General features: G+C 43.7%; 1 long non-coding RNA gene across 1 annotated transcript in view; it reads left to right on the top strand.

Annotated features, from left to right (window-relative positions):
* Positions 1–14,228, top strand: part of LOC129050733 (uncharacterized) — a 55,697-nt gene extending 41,469 nt beyond the window's left edge. The window contains exons 2-3 of the long non-coding RNA XR_008514453.1: positions 9,593–9,725; positions 14,037–14,228. This is a non-coding gene — a long non-coding RNA (uncharacterized LOC129050733). The remainder of the gene's footprint in view (positions 1–9,592; positions 9,726–14,036) is intronic.
* The last annotated feature ends 4,345 nt before the right edge of the window (positions 14,229–18,573 follow it).

Below are 18,573 nucleotides of genomic sequence, written 5' to 3'. Positions count from 1 at the left end.
TCCCTTGGGAATGAGAGGCAGATCCGTACATACCCTTTGACTTCTTGACAGTTTCTTTCTTATATTTCTGCTCTTAGTAGAGGAGAGACAGAAAGAGAGAGAGAGAGAGAGAGAAAGAGAGAAAGAGAGAGTTAGTTAAAGGAGGAGAGAGAGAAAGGGAGAGAGCTATCAAGTACACTCAGAGATAATTTTAATTTTTCTCTTTTCCAGAGGGAGAGAGGGAGAGAGGGAATGGAACATCTTTTTTTTTTCTTACCTCTATGCTGCTGCGCTGTAATGCAGACTTTCAGAGATATTCATGTTGTGATTTATTCAATTCTTTTTCTCCATTGATTTTAATTAAGTTCCTGAGCTGTCTCCAAGCCCGGGGAACGGGAACAAAACATGAAACACTGAGAACCAAATGCTTTTCTTTTGCAATTGAGTTTTCCCGAGTTCTGAAAGTGCTTCACAGGAGGAGAATGAAAGTGGAATTCAGAGGCTAAAGCATTTCTTCTGCTCCATCAGTCCCCAAATAATAAACATAAAAATTAAAATCCGGTTAAGAAAAATCACAGAAGGCATTACAGCTTGGTGGGTGATGGAGATTTTGATCAAATCTTTTATGCAATTTCAGTTTCTGGGGGAATTCACTGAGCAGGCATTGATCATGTTCATGCCAGGCAGATTGTTTTATCCCAGAGAACCTGCCCCCTCCTAAACCAATTTCATCTTTTGATCTAAGTTCATGTCATGCTTTTTAAAGGAAATGCCGTGGTGATTTCTGGACCCGTTGTCTGGACTCCCATCAGACCCAGCCCACACCCAACCGCCGGCAGGCCCTCCCCGGGATCTGGAAGGCCAACGACGTCCCTAAGCTAGTCTCTGACCCTTGGGTTGAAAGAAGGTTATTCTGAAGTGTTGAACAGCCAGATGGTCGGCCACCAGCTGGTATAGCCCCTTGTAGAAGTGGTAGAGTTAAAACGCAAATGCCTGTGGGCTGGCCTATGACCTAACCAGAGAAATGGCCCAGGTAGGAACTTTGGCGAAATGGTGAATACAAGTCAGGTCTAAGGTGGACAGCCCTGGACCATAGTTATCATGTGGGGATTGTGGCCTTGGCAGGGCCAGATGTTGTGAATTTCCAAGGAAAGCCAGAAATTAGCATACTTTTTCAGTAATATGAAAAAAAATATATTTTTAAGTTTTGATTTTAATAGTTTTTTGGATACGGGTGGTTTTTGATTATATGAATAAGTTCTTTAAGTGAAAATTTCTGAGATTTTAGTGCACCCATCACCCGAACAGTGTACACTGTATCTAACATGTAGTCTTTTATGCCTCATCCCCGTCTCAGAATTCTCTCTCCAAAATCCCCAAAGTCCATTAGATCATTCTATGCCTTTGCATCTTTGTTGCTTAACTCCCACTTATATGTGGGAACATACAATATTTGGTTTTCCGTTTCTGAGTTACTTCACTTAGAAGAATGGCCTCCAGCTCTATCCAAGTAGCTGCAAAAGACATTATTTTCTTCCTTTTTATGGCCGAGTAGTATTCCATGGTGTATTTTTACCACATTCTCTTTATCCACTCGTTGGTTGATGAGCACTAAATTTGGTTCCATATCTTTGCGAATTGTGCTGCTATAAACATGCGTGTGAAAGTGTCTTTTTCACATAATGAATTCTTTTCCTTTTGGTAGATACCCAGGAATGAGGTTGCTGGATTGAATAGTGGCTCTCCTTTTAGTTCTTTAAGGCATCTCCATACTGTTTTCCGTAGTGGTTGAACTGGTTTACATGCCTACCAACAGTGTAAAGGTGTTCTCTTTTCACCACATCCATGCTAACAGCTAACATCTATTGTTTTTTTTGATGTTTTAATTATGGCCATTCTTGCAGGAGTAAGGCGGTATCTCATTGTGGTTTTAATTTACATTCCCCTGATAATTAGCGATGAAAAACCCCAATATTTAAGTGTTGGCAACCATTCAAAAATTCAATGCACTCTGTGGGTCAAAAAAAAAAAATACACATGAGAGCTGGAATTTGGCACTGGACAGCTGGTTTGCAAGACCGTTGAAGAGTACAAAACCTGAATTAATGTCCAGGCAGCACCACCTACTAGCTGTGTGACCTTCTCTGAGTCTCCATTTGTAGCATACAATTATGTATCATGGGATACAAACAATGTAAGATCCTGGTGCCTATCATGTAACCAACAAGTGCTATAACCATTCATTTTATTGTCATCATCATCATCCTTGTCATCACTAAAACCCAGTTTTCCCATTTACCATTGGTTGTGTATCTTCTTCTGTTTTTTTTTGGACAGGGTTTCACTTTGTTCCCCAGGTTGCACTGGTGTGATCATGGCTTATTGCAACCTCGACTTGCTGGGCTCGAGCAATCCTCCCACCTCAGCCTCATAAGAAGCTGGACTACAGGCACAAACCACCACACCCAGCTATTTTTTTGTATTTTTTGAAGAGATGGGGTTTCACCATGTTGCCCAGGCTGGTCTCGAACTCCTGGTCTCAAGAGATCTCCTACTTTGGCCTCCCAAAGTGCTGGGATTATAGGTGTGATCCAATGCACCTGGCTGGTTGTATCTTCTTGTTGCTCCATCCTTCATTTTAGAGGGAGATGAAGCTACTCTGCTCATCATCCTTACTTTAATTAAGACATTTGTCACTAACCCATATGGAAGGGAATTTGGCAACCTGAGCTAAACATTTCCAAAGGGAAATAAAACAGGCCCGCTACCCAGGAGCTACTCTGGGCTGCCTGTAATTGTGCACAGCCTAGGTGGTTTGCTTGCTTATGTATTCTGAGAAAACACATGAAACTATCTCCTAAGAAAGTTTAACGACCTTAACTCATTTAGTGTATAAAATATTTCAGCAACTTGTGGAATACAAGTGGCACAATGGAAGCCACTGCAAAGCAAATAGAGGGGTCCAGTGGACTCTAGAAAAGGGTCTGACTGTCCTTACAGCTACTGTGCTGAAGTGGACTTTCTCTCCAGTCCAGAACCTGGAGCCTCAGGGTCACCCTGTTGAGTGATCTTGCTTTCCCCAGACCCTGGATCTGGAAAGTAGACAGCCCAGGTGCTGGCAGAGGAAAATTAGGGAAAGGGAGCTGGAGAGGGAAGGAACTCAATGGGACCTGCTAGGAAGAGCCCAGGCAGGGCAGAGCACATGAAGACCTGCTCCATAAATCACTCCTTGGGCCATTTTTATTTTAGTTATTATTTCTCTCATATCCAAAGGAAAATAAAAGACAGTAACAGAGGAATCAAAAGAGATGTGGCACAGGTGTTGAAATGTCCCTGAGTTCTTCCAATCCCTCCTCTGTGACCTTTCACTTCTACTCTGAGATGCTCCTGGATGGAGCCCATCCCAGATGCTTTCTTTGCTGAGTGCAACCTTCTCCTAACCTGCTTCCAGAGAAGCTGCTTGTATTGCAATTCCTCTCCTTCCTTTTTCCCAGAAACAGCTAACCATGCACGTAAGGGAATGGTGAGGCCATACATAGAAAGAACCCAGATTCTTGCAGGAATTTATGGAGCCGATTCTGCCCACTAACCTGGATTGTTCACACTGGGGCTATCCCAAGAATGTAATATTTCTGTCTTCCTGAGGCTTCTTCGGGGCCTCCTTGATATGGCAGTTTAGCCTTTCCCCTAAGGCAGTGGATCTCAAAGTCTAGTCTCTGACCAGCAGCACCAGCATTACTCAGGAATGTGTTAGAAATGAAAATTCTACTGCATTAGATCTACTGAAACTCTCGGGGTGGTGCTTAGCAATCTGTGTTGGTTTTGAGATACGTATTTTTTGAAATAGTCTTGCTCTGTTGCCTTTGTTGGAGTGCAGTGGCACAATCACAGCTCACTGCAGCCTCTACCTCCTGGCCCCAAGTGATCCTGCCTCAGTCTCCCGAGTAGCTGGGACTACAGGGGCGGGCCACCATGCCCAGCTAATATTTTTTCTTCTGTAGAGACAAAGTCTTGCTATGTTTCCCTAGACTGGTCTCAAACTCTTGGCTTCAAGTGCTCCTCCTACCTCAGCCTCCCAAATAGCTGGGATTACAGTCATGAGCCATCATGCCTAGCTGTTTTGAGATAACTCTAAATTCATGTACAGTTGTAATTAATAACACAGAGCCTTCCCACTTTTCCCCAATGGTAATATTTCCCAAAACCACAGAATAATATCACAGCAAGGACATTGACACTCATTCGATTTACTGATCTTATTGAGATTTTCTTGGTTTTGTATTCATTTGTGTGTGTGCCTGCATTTGTGTGTACTGTATATTAAGTGCTGTACAGTTTTATCACATGTAGGCTTGTGTATCCACTACTACAGCCAAGATACTGAAAAGATCCAACAACAAAAATCTCCTATTGTTACCCTCTCATAGCCACCCCCACCTCCCTCTCAGACCGGTGTCCAGTTTAACATGATTTCCAGTTCATTTTGATGTGCTGGAGTTTGTAATATAGGGATACCTTGCTCTGTTGAAAAAATTGTTGCTACGAAGGTTGTGTATCTTCATTAATACAAAGCATTGTGCCAGACACTGAGTGAAAACAGTTTTTACTTGCATCATCTAATTTGATCTTCAGGAGAGCCCTGGGAGGTAGACAGCATTATCATCTTTGATCACAGTAGTAACTGCGCACCCATTGCAGGGCAGGGGATGTAACAATGGCTAACATGACAGAAATAATAGTTTTATAATGAATAACAGGTGAAGTATAATAAGAAGTATACAAATACTATTTTTTATTAATTAAAATTATTAAGTATAACAAATAATACTTATTTTACTTTTATTTTTATTTTTTTTCTGAGACAGCGTCTTGCTCTGTCCCCCAGGCTGGAGTATAGTGGCGTGATCATGGCTCACTACAGCCTCGACTTCTCTGGCTCAAGTGATCCTCTTGCCTCAGTCTCCTGAGTAACTGGGACTACAGGTGTGTGCCAGGATGCCTGGCTAATTAAAAATTTTTTTTTTTTTTGTAGAGACAGGGTCTCGCTATTTTTCCCAGGTGGGTCTTGAACTCCTGGGCTCAAGCAATCCTCCTGCCTGCCTCCCAATGTGCTGGAATTACAGGCATGAGCCACCACGCCCAGTCCCTAATCTGAATCCAGGAATCAGACTTTTACCCAGTAGTCTACACTGAATTTCTGGCGCCAGTGCAGAAGCATACATAGGAACTGCCACCTCCATGGGCAGCTTGCATAGCTGAGGCCTGCCTGGCTCCAGGGCCTTTCTGCCTACAGGAATGCCACCCTTTGAGCGTTTCTTCACTGTTCCTAATCAAATTTCAATCCCATGAAAGTGCGATACTTCGGCACTCCTGGTTAATCATCAGGCCTATACCAGAGACCTGAAAAAGACTTAAATGATGGCATTTTGGAGCCTAAATACCATTTTAGAAATTCTTCCAGCTGAGCATCTCCTTTCACAGATGGGAAAAGGAGGTCAGAGACGGGCAGGTTTCCCATCCCAGAGAGGGGCACTGGCATAGGCTGGCTCAGTGGGCTGGAGCTCAGAGGTGTGGCCTCAGGCTTGGTGGCAGGGGGCAGTGAGTGAGTGTGGGACCCTCCTTGGGGATCTGGTTTTCAGTGAGAGGACTCAGGCATCTGGAGGTTCACTGGCCAGCCCTAGGTCCTGGCCGCTGTAGTTAGAATGTCCTAGCTCAACTCTAGGCTCCAACCTGAGTTATTGCAATATTCCCAGACATGGACCTGTCAAACCTTGGGTAGCTTGAGCCTTTGAGGAGACCTCCCAAATTTAACTTTAAGTGTGTGTGTCAGGGCTGGGAAATCCAGCAGCTTTTCATTATGCTCTGTTAGGAAGAGGCTGAGGACTGTCATGAGGACAGGAAGGGTACAGTCTGTCACCGGATGGAAAAGCCTTCCCACATCTTACACATATTTTTCACCAATTGAGTGTTTTCTGTGGACCTGGCATTGAGCTGAGCAGTTGATACACCTCAGTTACTCCCATGTGGTCATGACAATGACCACCCAGGGTAGAAGCACTTATCACTCCCAATTTACATTTTGAGGCGATGAAAGGAGGGGCCAGGGTACTTAAGCCAAACCCCTAGTTTGTTGGGTTGAACGCCACGTCCCACCACTGTGCCACGATACCCCTAAGGAGCTAGCAAAAAGCAAAAGAATATGCTTTGATTCATTTTAGGAGTCAAATCATTGAGTCCGCTGGGTGGAGTCATTTCCTGAAAATCAACCTCGCTTTGCACATTTGACAGGTACTTGGAATTTACTGGGGTCAGAGTTGTCTTGTTTTCCCTGTCCTTGCCCTTCATCTAAAGGGAGATTCTTTTCAAAGGTCCCATTGTGCCGTGACAGCCACTGAATAGATGAGGTGACTGCAGCCCAGAGAGGGCAGATGCTGTGCCTGAGCTCACACAGCCAGGGAATGAACTTAGGTCAGCAAAACCCTGGAGCCCAGCTCTCTCCTCGCTACTATGCTACTCCTCGCCTTATTAGAAACACAAGGTAATTAAGTGCACTGGGCTTCCCATAATTCAGAATACACTTGACACCACAATCTACCAAAGACACCATCCATAATGGGGGAAATGACAGACAAGCTGCCCTTGTGATAAGTGTGAGATCTTATCGGTCTGATCCATCATCCCCATTATGTGTGCCATATCTCTATTATCTCCCCCATAAGACGTATTTACAGCTGTATTAAAAGGGAGATGAAGGGATATATTATCTTCTTATGTACCACATATATTACACGCCCATGCCCTGTCACAACCCAGACGCTTCCAGACAAGGCAGGCTGCAGCAAGCTGATAGGAGGAAAGCCATTCTTTTAGGTTAAAAGGGGGGAGGCACTATAACCTGCTCATCTGCACAGCACTCAGCAGTTTATAAAGGACTTCATTGTTTGTTCATCTGAGACTTAGCACACTCCCTGTGATGGGAAGGGTATCAGGATAATGATTGTCACTCCCATTTCACAGATGGGAAAACTGAGGCTCTGAGGAGACAACAATTTGCCTTTGGTGACCCCTCTAGGAGGAGTGGAAGCAGAACTTGAACCTAGATCTTCTGATTTCATATCTCCTGAGGTCCTTATATTACAGAACTTTTTGGTGTGCATTCGTTTATTCATGCTTTTGTTCACTTAAAATACACTTAACGAACACCTGCCTGAAACCAGGCTCTGTGCTAGGGGCTGGGAGGAGTTGGTTCAGAAGATGATGGATGTTCCTTGCTGTTCTAGAGTCCAGAGCAGGGGTCTGTACCAGGACACCAGGTCAAGTCTGGAGACATTTATGGTTGTCACAACGAGGGAGGTGCTACTGGCATCCAATGACAAGATTGTCCTGCAATGTACTGGACAGCTCTTGCAACAGAGTTGCCCATCTCAAGCGCTCGTGAAGTTGGGAAACTCTGGCCTAGAGTGTATGGAAGAAGACAAAATTAATCAAATGATCACACCAACAAGGATAAGGCTACAAACAGAGATAAGTTAGAAATGTATCCACAGCAACAGTGAATGCTTGTGTAGTACTCCTGTGCTAGGCTGTGCCCCAAGAGGCGCCTATTACTCTCTTAACTCAGCTAGTCCCTAAAACAACCCTGCAGGGTTGATTTTATGGTCGTCTCCATTTATAGAGGTGGGAACTGAAGCTCAGAGAGGTTAAGAAACTTGCTCAGATTGGGCAACAGAGCGAGACTCTGTCTCAAAACAAAACAAAACAAAACAAAACAAAAAAACCTTGCCCACAGTCACACAGCCATTCTATTAAGGGGTTGGGCTGGGATTTGAACCAACACCAGCTTTTATGCTTATGGCCACTATACTGCGTTGCCTTCTTGCAAGACAAAGGAACTGGCTGTGCTTTGGGGGTTGAGGGAAGCTTTACAAGGGAAAGGACACGAGGTTTAAGGAGCCCTAGGTCATAGGCTGGGGTAAGAAAAGTGATCCAGTCAGAGGGAACAGCATGTGCAAAAGTCGCATGGCCAGAGGATATGGGGTACAGTTGAGAAACCCATTGAAAGTGAACGTGATGGGGGAGCAGAGATCTGGAGGAAACAGAAACCAGAGGCCTTGTGGCCACGTGCTGGGTTTGTAGGGATGGTGGATTCCGAGTAGAGCAGCACACAGCCTGGCTTGGAGTTTGAAAGCCCCACGCTGGCTGCTGAGTGGAGTGATGGCTGAGAGGGGGCCAGAGTAGAGAAGGAACCAGGTAGGAGCCAACTGCAGCGTGGAGAGACCAGGCTGGATTTGTGGAAATGCAGAGACGTGGACAGATCTGAGATCTGAGAACTATTTCGGAGGCGAAACTGTCAGGATGCGGTAATGGACCGGGTGTCGTGGCAGAGTGATGAGTAACGCATTGCTCACCACTGGGTGCCTGACCTTCTCTGAAATTAACCCAAAGGTTGTGTGTGGACCTCCCTGGAAATGGCTGGGAAGGGCTGCTGGCCATGCCCACCCCTCCTTGAACCTGAAAGGCCCATGTCACTGCTCAAAGTCCCAGCTGCAAGCCACAGGAGCAATAATGACGCTGCTTTGCTTTGTTGACAGCCCTCTGTGCTCTTAGATGCCTCTAACTCATGGATAATTAATGTCAGCTGGCTGTCATCGCACCCCAGCTAATCACAGTATGCAGGGGTAGGCACACTGGTTGATGTGCAGCCTGGGGATCTGTCAGACCCCAGAAAGGGCGCATCACCTGCCAAGTTGCCAGAGAGTGCCATGAATTTGAGCACATGCCTGTCTGCTCTGGAGGCACTGACAGTCTCTATCCCAGGGCAGGTAGTCACTCGAGGTTACATCTGCAGGTCAGGGAACCCAGGATGGACAGAGGGAGAGGGGATAGGAGGGAAGTTTGCTCCTGGCGGGTGTGGACACAGACCCTCCCGGGGCGCAGTGCATAACTGGCACGGTCTGGGTTTCAGTGCCCACAAGTCATATTTCAGACTGAGTGGCTGTCCTCAACATTCATATAATCCAGTGCATTTGTACAGGATTGTAGTGCTTTCAGCAGTCATCACGAAACACTCATCATTCCCCAAACATGCCAGTCTTCACCATATCTCTTTGTCTTTGTCTACACAGTTCCTTCTGCTGGGTCACTGTCTCGTCATCCCCAGTTTCCCACCCCGAATATGCACACCCACTGTCACACAATCCATGAAGTGAACTTCTATTTATCCTTCAACACTTTGCTTTCCAAGTAGCTAGCTTCTACCCTCTGTGTTCCAACAACACATTGTATAAACCCCTAGGACATTCATTCATGCATTCATTCATTCACATCCATTTGTTCATTCATGAGATCAGCCTTGAGTACCCACCAAGTGAGTGCAGGCTCTGACCAAGGGCAAAATGGTGATCAGAGGGCCAGACATCCTCTCTCTCAAAGCATTCTGTGTACACAGCCAGGCAGCATCCAATGAAGAATGATGCAATGTGTTGATTAATTATGGCGAGATCGGTTCACCTTCCACATTGCATTTTTGCTATATGTTTCCTTTTGTATCACCCTGATTCCATGGGAATCTCTCTGAGGTCAGGGACTATCTGATTTATTTCTGGGTTTTCAGTGCCAGTACAGTACATGCGCGGTGACAATTTAATAAAAGAAAGAGTGGATAGAGCAAATGAGAATGGGAATCTCATATCCAGGGTGATTAATACCTCTTCATCCAGAGTCGTCTGCCCTCCCAGCCACCCAAGGTAAGTTGTGAAGACACCAACACTATTATATTTAAAGAAATATTCAAGTGCATCAGAGAGAGTCTGGGATGAAGGGAGGGTCCTTCCTGCAGGGGTCTGGTCACCTAGGCAAAAACCCAGAAGCAGCCATTTTAAGCATCAGTTGTGTGCCTAGCACTGTGTCAGGGCATGGAAGAGGAAAGCTTCCCTCTGTAGCTTGATGTCAGGTTTGGCCCTGCAGGTGGGAGTCTAGGTGGGGCCAGCAGAGACCCTCAACTTAAGCTGGAAAGATCCAAGGGGCCTCAGCTTGTCTACCAGTGCAGTGACAGCAAGCTTGAGAAGAGGTGGTGAGGGAGTGAGCACCATATTTGGAGAAGTATTCCAACAGGTGGCAAGAGATGCCTTTTGGGGCTACATACTCAGTTGGATCAGGCCACCTGAAGGCACTATTAGGGTGGAATAAGTGTAATAATCAGTGAGTCTGTGCTGTATCTCTCATAGGGAAGGCCGTGCGTGGTGTATAAGAGTTAAAAGTCCTTGTATTGAAATCAGGTAGACCTATGATTAAGTCCTGACTTTATCCTTTTTTTTTTGAGACAAAGTCTTGCTCTATTCCCCAGGCTGGAGTGTGGTGGTGGTATCACTGCTCACTGCAGCCTCAACTTCCCAGGCTCTAGCAATCCTCCCACCTCAGCCCCCAAGTAGCTGGAACTATAGACATGCACCACTATGTTCCACTAATTTTTGTGTTTTTTGTAGAGACAGGGTTTTGCCAGTTGCCCAGGCTGGTCTGAAATTCCTGAGTTAAAGAGATTCACCCGCACTGGCCTCCCAAAGCATTGGGATTACAGGCGGGAGCACTGCTCCCAGCCCTGGCTTTGTTCTTTAATAACAATTGTGCAATTGTGAGAGTCATTTAACCTCTTTGGTACTTAGTTTTCCCCTTGGTAAATTGGAGAAAACAACATTTATGTGGCAAACCTGCAAAGAGCTGGTCCAACAGGAGAGACACATATTATTTGTGAAAGATTGAAGACCAGGTAGAGGGACATGGGACCCTGCAAGGCTCATGTACAGGGACTAGGGCAGGCTGACACCTAGGGGAAAGATATGCCAGGATGGGGCTGCCTGGGCAAAGAGGTGGTGAGCTGAGGGCCAAGGCACCTCCTAACAGGAGGAAGTGAGTGGGCACGGCACTGGCAGGCTGAACATGGCTCCTGGCCCAGCTCACAATCATTTTGAATCCCCTGGAGGCATTTCCTGTAGGACTGAGCTTATGGTCACTCCCAGTTAAGGGTGCTGTGCATTTCTAGGGTTCCAGTTATCAGCAGCAGTGATTCATCTCTGTCTACCTGCCCCTTCCCTCTCTGCTGATGAGGGTTCTTCATTCACTGTCTCCCCATTTCTCTCTTGGGGTTGGCACTGCAGAAATGCAATAGAGATGGAGCAGTCAGGGCCCCCATGCCCAGGAACGTCCAATCTTGTGGCAGGGACAGTGTGGGGCAATTGTCAGACAATGAGACAACACACACCACAAACAATCACAATAACATAGCTAAGTAGAGATGACATATAATCCAGCCATCCCATGACTGGGTATTCATCCAAAGGGAAGTAAATCGGTATATCAAAGAGACATCTGCACTCCCATGCCTACTGCAGCACTATTCACAGTGGATGAGATGGATATCCATATTCACACTATACATGGATGAGTGTGGATATCCATATCCACACTATATCCACATTATCCATGTCCACACTATATCTATGCTATCCATGTCCACACTATATCCACACCATCCATGTCCACACTATCCATATCCACACTCTATCCACACTATCCATGTCCACACTCTATCCACACTATCCATGTCCACACTATATCCACACTAACCATGTCCACACTATATCCACACTAACCATGTCCACACTATATCCACACTATCCATGTCCACACTATATCCACACTATCCATGTCCACACTATATCCACGCTATCCATGTCCACACTATATCCACGCTACCCACGTCCACACTCTATCCACACTAACCATGTCCACACTATTCCACACTATCCATGTCCACACTACATCCACACTATCCACGTCCATGCTATCCATGTCCACACTATATCCACGCTATCCATTTCCACATTATATCCACGCTATCCATGTCCACACTATATCCACGCTATCCATTTCCACACTATATCCACGCTATCCATTTCCACACTATATCCACGCTATCCATTTCCACACTATATCCACGCTATCCATGTCCACACTACATCCACACTATCCACGTCCACACTATCCATATCCACACTACATCCACAATATCCATTTCCACACTATATCCACACTATTCATGTCCACACTATATCTACACTATCCATGTCCAAAATATATCCACACTAACCATGTCCACACTATATCCACACTATCCATATCCACACTATACCACACTATCCATGTCCACACTATGTCCACACTATATCCACACTATATCCACACTATGTCCACTCTGTATCCACACTATCCATGTCCACACTATCCATATCCACACTATGCATGTCCACACTATATCCACACTATATCCACAGTATCCATATCCACACTCTCCATGTCCACACTATGTCCACACTATCCGAATGCACACTATATCCACACTATCCATATCCACCCTATATCCACGTATCCATATCCACACTCTCCATGTCCACACTATGTCCACACTATCCAAATGCACACTATATCCACACCATATCCACACTATCCATATCCACACTATATCCACACTATATCCACACGGTATCCACACTGTATCCACACTATCCATGTCCACATTATCCATATCCACCCTGTATCCACAGTATCCATATCTACAGTATATCCACACTATCCATATGCACACTATATCCACACTATCCATGTTCACACTATATCCACACTATATCCACACTATCCATGTCCACACTATATCCACACTATCCATATCCACACTATATCCACACTAACGATATCCACACTATATCCACATTATCCATGTTCACACTATATCCACACTCTCCATATCCACATTATCCATGTCCACAATATATCCACCCTATCCATGTCCACACTACATCCACACTATCCATGTGCACACTATATCCACACTATCCATGTGCACACTATATCCACACTATCCATGTCTACACTATATCCACACTAACCATGTCCACACTATCCATGTCCACATTAACCACATCCACACTATATATACTACACACTACTATATATAGTATATATGTAGTATATATGGTAGTGTGTGTATATATATATATACACACATACTATCTTATATTTATACACATGCTATCTTGTATATATACTATATATACACATATTATCTTATATATATACTATATATACACATACTATCTTATATGTATATATCTATACATATTTATACGTGTATTTATATGCATATATACACATACCATCTTATACTATACCATATATAGTATATATATATATCATAGTATATATATATATCATACTATCATATATATATCAAACTACCATATATATATAGAGAGAGAGACAGCATATACCCTACTGTCTCCATATATATATATGTATAAAACTATGTGATATATACTATATATACAACTATGTTATATATGCTATATATACCCTACTATATATGGCAGAGCGTGTATATATATACTACTATGCAGGTATATATATACTACTATGTATGTATAGTGTGTGTATATTTTTATATATATACATATACTGTACATTACATATATAGTAACCCCAACATTATACATATGAGTATGTAATAATCAGAACTATACATTCTTTATATATACCTTCAAGTACTATACAGCAATAAGAAAGAAGGAAATCCTGTCATTTGTGACAACATGGATGAAACTGGAGGACGTTATGTTAAGCGAGATAAGCCAGACACAGAAAAACAAACACTGCGTGATCTCACTCTCAAGAAAGTCGAGCTCATAGAAGCAGAGAGTAGAATGGTGGATACCAGGGCTGCAGGGGGAGGGGAGATGCTGGTCAAAGGACACAAAATTTCACTCAGGGAGGAACAGGTTCAGGAGAGCAGTTGTATACATGATGATGACTCTAGTTAATAACAATGTTTTGTATGCCTGAAAATTGCCAAGGGACTAGATTTTAATTGTTCTTGTCACAAAAATCTATGTAAAATAATACATACATTAGTTGGCTCGATTTAGCCATTCCACAATGTATATGTGTTTCAAAACATCATGTCATACACCATATATATATATGTATATATATGCAATTTTTATTTTCAGTTAAAAAATACAGAAAAGAAGGAGAGATGAGGACACAGGCACCCAGAAAGGGACGACCGTGTGAGGACAAGGGGTGCAGACAGATGTCTCCACACCAAGGAGAGACTCCTCAGAAGAAACCAGCCCTGCCAAGAGCTTCCTCTCAGATTTCTGGCCTCCAGAATTATGAGAAAATAAATGTCTGTTCTTTAGAAAAAAATAATTTAGCAAACACTGCATATTCATTGCACGTGAGTAAGCATATTGAATCTTTACCACACCCTCTGAGGGGCTGGGTTGGGTCTCAGAGAGGTCGATTTGTGTTTCCAAGGTCACACAGCCCTTATTAGTCCAGTCTGCCTGACACCAAAGTCTGTGCTCTTACCGCTATGCCACCCATCCCCCTTATGCCTCCTCATTCATTCATTCTTTCACTCCCTCAACAAATATTTATTAAGCACATACTATGTGTTGGGCAGCATGCTAGGATCTGATACTTCAGCACAGGATAAGGAATTTGCAGTTCTGCCAAAAGGCAGTTTACATTCTAACCAAGGGGCTTTGGGAGCACAGAGGACTCTTCCTGGGTGTTGTACTCACAGAGGAGGTGATATGTAAATTGGGTTCTGAAGCACCCACAGGAGTCTTCTTGCCAAAATATGGAAAGGTGTATGTGGGTGTGAGGTTGAGCATGTCATCCCAGGAAGTGGGAATGGCAAGTGCAAAGGCTCGAAACTATGTTCCTCTGATAATGGGAATTCCTTCCTTCCTTCCTTCCTTCCTTCCTTCTTTCCTTCCCTCTTTCTTTCCTTCCTTCCTTCCCTCTTTCCTTCCTTCCTTCCTCCCTTCCTTCCTCCCTCCCTCTCTTTCCTTCCTTCTTGCCCTCTTTCTTTTCTTCCTTTCTCTCTTCTTTTCTTCCTCCCTCCTTCCCTCCTTCCCTCTCTCTTCTTCCTTCCTTTCTTCCCTCCTTCTACCCTTCTTTCCCTTCCTTCCTCCCTCTCTCTTTGATTTTGCCATCTTCTTTTCTTTCCTTCCTTCCTTCCTCCTTCCCTCCTTCCTTCCTTCCTTCTTTCATTGCTCACTCCCTCTCCTTTCTTTCCTTCCTTCCTTCCCTCCCTCCCTCCTTCCTTCTTTCCCATCCTTCCTCCCTCCCCCCTCTCTCTTTCTTCCTTCCTTTCATCAATCCATCTTTCTTTTTTCTTTCTTTCCTTTCTTTTTCTTTCTCCTCCCTTCCTTCCTCCCTCCCTCCCTCCTTCCTTCCTTTCTTCCTTCTTTCATTCCTCCCTCCCTCTCCCTTCCTTCCTTCCTTCCTTCCTTCCTCCCCCTTTTCATCCTTACCTTTCATTTCTGAATGGGTGACACATTCCCATAGTCCAAAAATCTGAAAGCAAAAAAAGTGCATAGTGAAATACCTCCCTCCACCTATGCCATCCTCCATCCATTCACTTCCCACCCTCCTCCTTGTCTCTTCTCCCCCAGATAACCACTTTCTTTTGTCTCCTGACGCTCCTTCTAGACTTTCTTTATGCAAATGAAAGCATAAGTGAATGTTTTCTTGCCTCCATCCTTTATTTTCAGAGAGAACGTACCATGCCTGCTATCCTGGAGAAAGATAAGGATTTAATGCTGCATAGATTTGGGGGAAATTCCCTAATGGTGGGTTGAGATTAGATTGTGAAGGGTCTCCAATGCCACACCAAGGACCTTTTGAATGTGGGCATATAATGTGCTATTTCTAAAATTTTCTCCAAGTCATGACACTTTCAAGGAAACTATAAACCCAGCCTGGGTTATCAGGGGCTGTTTGATTGACTTCATTAAAAACAAAACGACAGCTACAGTTCACCCTCATCTCCCACCAAAAATTAAGAAAAATGAAACTTGTAACAAAGGTAAGCACCATGAACTTGTATCACATTGTGAGTTAGCTGCCTCTCCTGTTCTCTGCCTAATTTATTTTCTGGAAAAACATTCACTGACTGACAGAACAGTTCCCTTTCCTTTGTCAGCAACCAGCCCTTGGGACCAAATTGCTGGCTAAAAATAATATATTTTTATTAAAAACCATTTTAAATTGGTGCCTATTTCTAAGACAGCTCCACATATGGATAACCATCCAGTATTGCCTGTTATAGATAAGTGATGAATTATTTTAATCAGAAATGGATTTAACAGCACTGCAAAAATAAATGTGGGAGATTTTTCACAATTTGATTGTCTTTTCTGATTCTTTATATTTATATTTAGCATTCAGTGAAGACTAATAGTGGCTATTGAACATTCAATCAAACTTCCCCAAAGCAGATTCATCCCACCCAAAATAAAGATTGACATTCTCTCCAATCACTCTAGGAAATGTCCCCTATCTCTAGGTGCAGAAATAGATGGAAAAATACATACACTGAAACTTTCTTCCCAGACAGCAGCAGGTGTTTTTGGTTGTGTAGTAGAGGGGCAGAGTGCTGGATTTAGTCAACCACCATTCAACACCAATGGATTTGATGCCTACTGGATACCAGGTATTGCATCTGGGGATAACAAATCAGAAAGGATTCACTTCTGCACGGATTCCAGACCATTTTTATTTGAGACAAGAAAGACCTCAGCAGCCTCTATATTTTTAACTGGCTGTACTTGGAACAGAGCTTTGTTTTATTTCTTGTTCTGGAATGAAGCATTTCTGTGGCATTTGGAAGCAGAAGTGGTAGGTCCAGAGATATTGGGAGAGCTGTCAATCAAGAGACTATATCAACTAGGGGTCTTTGAGTGTAAGCAACAGTAACAGATTCAGTTTGACTTAAGGCATAGGTCATGGCTCATAGACATGACCTTAAACATCACTGAACAGCTGATAGTGTAATACAGTCTCAGTTGGCTCTTGTGTATTTTTAACACTTTTCCAACTTTTGTTCATCTCTCTCATTAACAAAGAGACAGTGAAACTCTGGCTCACAGCTTTTATCTAGCAATGATATTTAGCCACAATAACAATGTTTCATTTTCATTGCATTTGTCTTTATGGCTAAGTTTTAATGGTGACAAGTAAAACCAGTTTTTCATTTACAGTAGCGATATAAAGTATCCCTTAAAATGAATTTTTTTAGATAATAAATGAGTCAAATTAAAGATAATATATTAAGTTAATAATAGAGCACAGTCTAAAAATGGCAAAAGTCATGAAGATGTTATTCGATGAATAAATACATCTTATTCACATTGGTTTCTGGGGGGAAGGAGGGGGATGAAGGTTTAGGCAAGAAAATGAAACATTTGTTAGACACTTATTTTGTTCTAAGGATTTCAGATATCTTACATAAATTAATTGAACTCCAGCAAGTTGAACTCAACAAATGAGGTCACTATCTCCCTCTGTCTTTATATTTCTCCAAGTCACTAATGAAAGGATTGCCTAGGACAGGACCAGGGCAGAGCACTGTGGCACTCCACTCCAGACCTCAACCAGCTCTGCTCTCATCACTTATTACCTCCTTTGGTTGTAAGGACACAACTTGCTATGGCTTCACCTCACTCTAGGGGCTCATGGGAATGAAGGGTCTTCTTTTCAAGAGTCTGTCTGCCTCGGGACTACAGATGACTCAGCAGAGTCTAAGACCCTTTTTTTTCCCACAGTTAACTAATACCATCAGTTTTTGCTGATCAAGACATCTCTCTGGGTTGATGGGGCTGACATTAGCAGCTGGGATTAATATGTTCTGCACCCCTCACTTTCGTTTATTTGGAGAATCTCATTAAGGCAGGTTTCCTTCAGGAAATTGATGCTTTAATATTCTGCGTTGTCAGCTGAGGGCCCGAATTTTATTTCTTGAATAGCATTTAATTAAATGTGCAAGCTCCCTTTCCCTGATGCATCAGTGATCAAGGCACTGAGCCCACCTCCAAGGCTCTTTGAAAAAATCAGCAGAAAGCAAAGTTGGGGGTCAAAGCCCTGCTGAACAATAAAGTTTATGGACTGTAACTTTGTTGTAATTCATGCCCAGGGTCCTGCTGAGATGCACCGTTTCAGGGGCCTTGACCAAGACATAGCTGCTTTGCAAATGCCATTTCCTGCCCTGAAACTTCCATTTCATACAAGAGGTACCCCAGAGGGGACAGTCCTGGATCAGGAATCAGCAAACTAGGACCTGTGGGCCAAACCCAGCCCTCAGCCTATTTTCTTAAATAAAGTTTTATTGGAAAACAGCCACCCCCATTCATGTATGTATTGCCTGTGGCTGCTTTCAAGACAATGGCAGAATCCTAGACCCTGTGGGAGGACAACCAAGAAGGACCAGAGCAGCCTTTGGGCAGCCTTGGCGTGGGTGAGGCTGAATACTTGCTCTTTGTCAAGCATTCAGCATACTTGATCTCATTTCAAGCACTCTTTCTCCAAATATTTATAGAGCACCAGCTATGAGCCAAACACAGTTCTAGGGGCTGAAGATAAAATGCTGAACAAGATAGAGGAGGCCTCAGCCTTATACACCAAAGGAGAAAGAAAGACGATAACCAAGTGCCCCCATAAATATGTAAGCAAGAGGGCTTCCGACAGCAACTCCAT

Source organism: Pongo abelii, chromosome 18 (genome assembly GCF_028885655.2).
Source record: "Pongo abelii isolate AG06213 chromosome 18, NHGRI_mPonAbe1-v2.0_pri, whole genome shotgun sequence".
Lineage (NCBI taxonomy): Eukaryota > Metazoa > Chordata > Mammalia > Primates > Hominidae > Pongo > Pongo abelii.
Note: the sequence above shows the minus strand (reverse complement) of the source record. Positions and strands in the feature narration are given on the sequence as shown.